The 7,501-nt window shown below is 44.1% G+C and overlaps 1 protein-coding gene across 1 annotated transcript in view; it reads right to left on the reverse strand.

Moving 5' to 3' along the window:
- Nucleotides 1-4,661: 4,661 nt before the first annotated feature.
- Nucleotides 4,662-7,501, reverse strand: part of Slc16a9 (solute carrier family 16 member 9) — a 46,733-nt gene continuing 43,893 nt past the window's right edge. Inside the window, exons 7-8 of the mRNA XM_004645878.2 lie at nucleotides 4,938-4,941; nucleotides 4,662-4,671 (exon numbers count right to left, since the gene is read on the reverse strand). The gene's annotated coding sequence lies outside the window, so the exon portion shown is untranslated. The remainder of the gene's footprint in view (nucleotides 4,672-4,937; nucleotides 4,942-7,501) is intronic.

The following is a 7,501-nucleotide window of genomic DNA, read 5'->3' on the forward strand; positions in this document are numbered from 1 at the left end:
AGCTTGATATTCTATAATTCATAGCCAAATATACCCAAACATGTATTCTTAAAATAATCTCAGGGCCAAGGAGGCCTTCTAACATGACACAAAATTCATAAGGCATCAATAGAAGTATTCATAAAATTCACCCCATGGCATATAAGGATCATAATTATAAAAATCAGTAAACACAAATTGTAATATGTTTACAGTATATTTGAATTATGTAAATCTATATGTAAATTATATTTGTAATAACATCATATAAAATCAGTTGACTATGAAAATAAAGCTTTAAGTAGGCAAAAGATACCATATACAATATAAAAAAGGCAAGAATAAAAAATCTCTTTCAACTTATAGCAGAGACAAAGGACAAATGTTCATAACGCATAAAGTTTCTAAAAGCAGGAATTTAAAAAGCCAATTATCCTATAGCAAAACTGCATCTCAAGAAAATATTCTAATACTCTTTACAGAAAAAGACATTCACCCTCCTCCATTATGGGAGAATGCAAGTTACAACTGCACAAATAAACCTGCCTAAGTATCCAGTAGGTAATTTAGTTACACGGAGAAGAATTATTTTAAGGAACCAAAATAATCATAGCACACATCCAGAGTAGGTTACACCAAGGGGTACAAAGAAGTTTTCAATACTTATGTTATTAGCAATAATAACATCATTATTTTTAAATGTTATACACCTAGTAGGATAGAGCAAATCTAATGTTACTGTCATTTTAAAAATCAAGATTTTTCAGACACAGAGGAAAGAGTTCAAATACAAAAAGCAATGTGGTTAGATAGAAAAATGGCATCACCAGTTAGAATTCCCAACATGAACTCATGATATATTTTTAGTTTGGAAAACAAGAATACCTGTTTTATAGAAATAGTCTCTAATTCAGTATCAGTAACATCTCTAATGCCTAAATTGCCATCTAATTACTAGCCCCCAAAGCTCTGAAAGAACAGCAAATGTTGATAAGTCTAAAACATGTTCTATTAGGAATTAAAGAAACTCTTGAAGACTATTCACCTAATGCTATTAGGGCCTGGGAGTCAATCTGGTAGACAAATTTGAATAAGAACAAGGAATAACTGTGAGTGTGGTGTGCACACCTCCACTCCCAGCACTAGGGGAGGCTGAGACAGGAGGATCCCCAGTTTGAGCGCAGCCTGGGCAATCTAGAAACTTAGCAAGAATGTGTATCAAAATAAAAAATAAATCGGCTAGAGATATAGGTCAGAATGAAGGCTCCCCTGTACTCAAGCCCCAGTATTGAAGGGGGAAAAAAGAAAAGGAAAGGCACAAAAGAAAAAGAAAAAGAAAAAACTGCCATTACTGGAAACTACCTCTCCCCAAATTTATAATAAAATCTGCCACGAAAGGGAAAATAATTTCATGGATCACATTTGAAGAGTGCCAGAAAATTAACTCCTTTTTCTGAAACTGATAGAGAATCAAATTTTATCTTATTTGTCTTATATTCATTGTTCCTTGGGAAATCTATAGTTAAAAAGAGGACTCTTCCCAGGAGTATGGCAGCTGATGCACAAGGAACGGAAGTGCAGCCCTCATCCAGTCTCCAGCACGCGAGCACACAGAGTTCCGAGGTGCCCCTCAACCACCAGGTGAAGGCTTTCTGACAGAGAAGCTCACAGCTGCACCCCGCTCTCAATTTTAGCGTCACGAAACCTGACACAACCAGATGCCAAGTGACTGATAGACAGATATGACTTGATTCCCAGGATTCCTTTGTTCCTGTCCCTGTCGCAGGGCAATGGTGGCTCCTGCTTCGAATGCCCAGCACGGCCCAGTAGGCCAAGCCCTGCTGTACAGCTAGACATAACACCCCCGTGTCCACTGGGGCCTTGACCAACAGACATAGCTACAAGTGCCCGGCTGAACAAGGAATACATCTGCACAGCGAACAGGAGTCGGCCACACACTCGCAAAGGGATTGTTGTGGAATCGAAAACTGTGCCCAGCTGGACACCAAGCATAGGTAGTGCCCACATCAACAGCGGCCAAGCAAGGCTGACTTCTCAGGGTACAACTGAACACATCACTCAGCAGGCCAGATCACAAAATTGAAGAAGAATGGACTACTGGGGACTTTTCTAAGTCCAGCTACTCACTTAAGACAGGTGCTATATTAAAAGCCAGTGTTTTATGATAGAAAATTATGGCCATGGAGAACTCCCTGGAAACAAGCTATCCAAGACCCTGATCCCAGACACCCCAAACAGCTTCTGATTATTACGTGGCCTCCTGTTGGACGCACCTATAGGGAACACATGGCCAAATAGTCCTCTGGGCTGTCACATTTCTCATGCCAGTGAATGACTCTGGTGGCCCCTCAGTCCATCTGGGGGAATGTTAGCATAAGTCTGCTGGACCTAACTCTATGGGGCAATGCTGAAAAGCCACTCTGCCTCCAGTTCCTCACAGGAGAACACTGCATGTGCTCTTGATTTTCCTGACGCCCTCCAGGGTCCTGACAAAGTCAAGGAGGTCAAGAGCTTTGTTCGCCTTACCAGTGGTTTACCTTGGGCACCTGGGAGACTGCTTGCACACACTGCTGGCACAGTGCAAATCTATTAGATGAAGAAGGAATGGATGGCAGGGAGTGCCAGGAGAGAGCCAGACTCCAAACGTCCTGAGAGGTTGGCAGCAGATGCCAGCTTTGACAAAGCCTTTGGAACCTCATCAGGACAAGGCAGTGTCTGCAAAGCAGCTGAAACTGAGACTCGGGTCGCCAGGACTTGGAAGCAACTGCCTGTTGAAAAGGCCAACAGGCAGCGCTCTTTGGGTGGTAAGAAAGAGCTGAAACATGGTTACTCAAAGGGCAAGCCACAGTACCGAAAAGGAAAGCAGTTGGTTAATCAAAGAGGTAAACCGGGGCACCACTGGAGAAAGGAGATCCTACCATTTTCGAGGGAAAAAAAGGGGGAATGATACATGACATTCCTTTGAGACCCCACAAATACGAAATACGCCCTTTGCTCAGCACTGTTCTGCCTCCAGAATAGCCTCACTGCTACCCTTTCTGAGGAGGGTCTGCCTGTCCGTGGAGGAAACCTGCTGTTCTACCTGCTCTGCTCAGGGGTGGCCAGCTGTGTTGCTTCTCTGAATGCAGCTGTGTTTCATCTTTTGCTCTAGGTCCAGTCCATTGCTTGAGATGAGGATTTGCATGGCTGTGATGACAGCACTAGACACGTAGTGGACCTCGGGGAGTGGGCAGCCCTCCACTCAGCTCCGACCCTCCAGCCTGCATGCCTCTAGCCAGCTGTGCTGGAATACAGGTTTCATATTCCTAGTAAGCTAAATATGAAACAGAGTTTGCAGGCAGGAAGCTCATTAAGGACATCCTTCAGAAAATACCACACTCCTTTGTTAGGGTCCAAGGGTCACTTGAGCTACTCTTAGCCATCTCTGTTGAAGCTGCAAGCATTCAGGAATTTTTCAGATCTAATCCACAGCAACAACAACTTCCTTCATTGTAGCAAAACATGTCTAGGAAGAATAGACCCATGGTGGTGGCCGTGTGACCTAGAGCCAGGCAGCTTGATCATAACTAATCATTTTTTATAGGAAATGTTCCCTTTCAAGGTTTTTAGAGTACCACTTAGTAAAAACAAAATGTACTAAAGGTTTTTGATTTAGGTCTGTTTCCACCAGGTATGGTGGCGCGTGCACATCCTCCCAGCACTTAGGAGGAGGAGACAGGAGGACGCCAGGGCAAGCCAGCCAGGGCCACACACTGAGTCCAGTTCAGCTACATAGTGAGACCCTGTCTCAAAATCTAAAAACCAGAAACAACAAAGCAACAGAGAAGGTTTTTGCTTTTTCTTTTTGTAAGACAAACGCATAAAAGTAAATGATGACAGAAGAAGAAACTGATGTGGTATAAAGTAACTCGTGTGGCTGAGCCATGCTAAGAATAGAGTCCCAGCAGACTTGCCAAGTCCCAGAACATGCTCACCCGTAGGTCTCAAAGGCCTCCCAGCAGTCCGGGAAACAAAGGCCTCCGCGCGGAAGCTGATTAGTGCTTAGTAAACAAGTTGGATTATTTTTCTTCCTGCCAATTTCAGGGCCACCTTCTACACAGCTTGAACGTGAGCTCTTGACGGCAAAGACACACAGTTCACTTTCTCAGGGCAATTCAGCTTCCAAGGCGAATGCGGGCAGACCGGGAGGAACAGCATGGGTCCGGTTTTGCGTCTGGGTTGGCAAATCCAGAAAAGTGTGCTGAGTCATGAGTTCCTAAGGAGGAAAGACTTGGACAAGAGTAAGCTGGAGATCCCAGGAACCTCGTTCTTCTAAATGAAACCCTTGAATATAAATATTTATCCCACACCTGTGCCCAGGGATGCTGAGCACCTCTTCAGGTACAGCACTAGGAAACCCCTTCTTGAGAATAAAGACATCGAGAATAGTAGCAGTGGATGTTTCCTGGATGCTTATCATGGGCCCAGCACCCCAACACATTATCACATCTAATTTCCACTATAACCCATGGCATCTCTTTTAAGTGAGGAAACTGAGGCTTTGGGAGGCAAATGATTTGCACACTGTCACCCAGCTGCAGTGACAGAGCTAGGATTTGGACCCCAGCCATGTGGATGTGAAGTCATGCCTACCCTTCATGAGCATGGATACTGTACCCCACAATAGTATCTGTGTTCGTGCATCGCTGATCACCATAACCAGCTGTGGTTAACTCTTTACTCAAAGATCTTATATCCTTCATACACAACTGACCTACAGGGAAAGGTCCCAAATTATGCTTATGGAGAAACTGTTTTCACAGGGCTGTTAATGTAAATTGTGAATTTTATGTGCTCGATGTAATGTTCTTCCTAAAAACAGAAAAAAGGAAGTGAGACATTCTCTTCTTCAAAATAGAGCTCTCCTCCATTTTCTGGAACATTCTGCTGTGGACAAGCCCACTGCTGTAATTGGGGGCCATCAAGCTGCCCCCGCTCGTGGAACTTCTTCGTCGGCACGCACCAATCAGTGATGACCTTGCAGCGCTGCAGCTCCTGGTCCTTGGGAATCGCTCCTCATGGGCTCTTCACCACTCTCCTGACCTCCCCACAGGGAATCAGATGGCACCTGGCACCTTGCAGCTCATGGGGAGAGGGAGGAAACAGGGGGCCTGGAGCCAGCGTGGCGCAGCCAGGGTGGAGGGTGCCTGAGCAGCCCCCACCACACCTTTCCCAAGCTCGGCCCAAGCCACTTCCAGAGCAGCAGAGTCACAAAAGGAAGATTTGGTTCTGATCAAAGTAAATTTTGTTAAGCATGTGTTTTAAATGCCACGTCTAGGGATAGACAACTCCCATGAAAAGTGATTTGCATAACAGTGACTTCTCTATTCACAAAGCAAATAGGAGCAGAAGCAACCCCCCCCCCCCAGGTAGGCCCTACATCCCAGCCACATTAGAAATCAAAGGGCTTCTTTGGCTTTCTAGACAGTAAAATCATTATATAAGTACAAATTTCTTGTACTTATGTTTCGATCATCATGACAATTATATTATTTATTATAAAGTGTCATAATCTCTAGTCACGGGTTATCATTAGCTACAAACAATATAGGCTTGGAATATATTTTAAAAATTCTATAAATCATTAAACCGAGCTTAGCAGTTTGAGACTATAATCTCACTACTCGGTAAGAGACTGAGGTAAGAGGATTCCTTGCGCCTAGGAGTTTGCGATCAGCTTGGGCGACACGGCGATACCCTGTCCCAAACAGGGAAAAAAGAGAATTGCACAAGTGAGCAATGAGGTCTTTATTAGTAATGTCGGAGAGGAACATGTCCTCTTTATCTTAAGAGCATTATGCAGGCCTGACATGCCAGCCTTTGAAGGCACCAAAGTTAATTTTAAGCATGTTCCTCTTGACAGAACACCTAGTTCTAGAGTCTGAGCTACGTCAGATAATTTATATATTTACATCCAAGTGAAGTGTCACTCTGTTAGGAAGAACCTAAGAGAAAAGAAAGCAACTAAACTGACGCAGGCCGGGCGTGACGGTGCACACCTGTAATCCTAGTACTAGGGAGGCTGAGATAGGATCACTGTGACTTGCAGGTCAGCCTAGGCTACCTAGTGCATTCAAGGCCAGACTGAACTACAACAGCAGCAAGACCTGCCAAAAGAAAAGAAAAAATAAACTGATGCAAAACAAGCAAAAATATTTTATTGTAGCTTAAAATTCATTCCCTCAACAATGGCTAACGCATACGCTGGACAACATTAGTAGATACGATGATGTTCAGTCTGGATACTTATCAACATTGATGAATGTGAAGAAGTCAGAAAAGTCAAGCTTTTTCAGGTCACTGGATTTTCTAGAACCTACTATTGGCAAAAAGGACTTTCCACACAGAAACATATTTTTTTCTTTTCAATGTCATTTATTTACTAACCTTTTCAGTGGCTAACAATGAGGTACAGAAAACTTTCCAGAAGTCTGAGCATGCACGGCAGAGCTCTGAGGTGCCCCAATGCCCCCTTATTGCATTAAGACTAACACCTGCGTGACTCCTCCATCCTACGAGGACAGCCCTACTGGCCTACCTCCCCAAGGGGCTGGGAGGTTTCATGCTGATAAAGTGCTTCAGGCGCCTTCCAAGGAAAGCAATGTCGAAGTATAAAATAAAACAATCATGTATTTCAAAAGAAATGAAAGGACAAATTTGGCACAATGGGAAGGGTCTCTCTTATTTAAAGAACATGTAGCTATTTATAGAAATCCCTGGCTTTGTGGCTTTTAAGAGAATACATGCTTTTCTATTGCCAATCTCATAAAAGCCATTCGCAACCCAGACTGTTAACAGAATCATTTGAACTTGTTAAAAAAAAAAAAAAAGAAAAGAAAAAAAAAGATGCTTGGGCCACTGCCTAGTCTGCAGAATTAAGTCTCTAAGCCCAGGCCCCAAGCCCCCGTATTTTTAAAGGATCAGTAAAGAATCCTGATGTATACCAATGTTTAAAACCCATTTCTTTGAAGGAAAATATCAATTTATTAAATGTTTTCTTTCTGGAACTTATTTGAGTGATGTTAGGTAAGTGTTTCAATTTCTAACTGCCTCTTTCCCTTCCTATGTTGCATGTAGACTTAGGGCCAGCATGCACCCGTGTATGCATGCGCGCGTACACACATACACACACACACACACACACACACACACCACCTATTCACTTGAATCCACCCTTGAATTAAAATGTGATGGAGGAAAAATCTGATCATGGCAAACAAACCCCTCACCCGGAAGCTATGCACGCACGCACGCCCCGTCCCCACTGGGCCAAAAGCACATGGAGGTGCCCACGTGCCACGTGGAATGGTTGAAATCTGCATTGCCTGCCTGGGAGCAGGCGAAGCCAGAGCTCCCCGCGATGCGAGTAGATGCTGGCACCGCAAGGGAGCCCAGGCTCCTCCTCCGCCTGGAGTTGCCGCCGGCAAACACCCTCGATGGAGCCATTGGCGTGCAGAGGGCG

The sequence above is a fragment of the Octodon degus genome, unplaced genomic scaffold, assembly GCF_000260255.1.
Source record: "Octodon degus isolate 3935 unplaced genomic scaffold, OctDeg1.0 scaffold00240, whole genome shotgun sequence".
NCBI classification, from domain to species: domain Eukaryota; kingdom Metazoa; phylum Chordata; class Mammalia; order Rodentia; family Octodontidae; genus Octodon; species Octodon degus.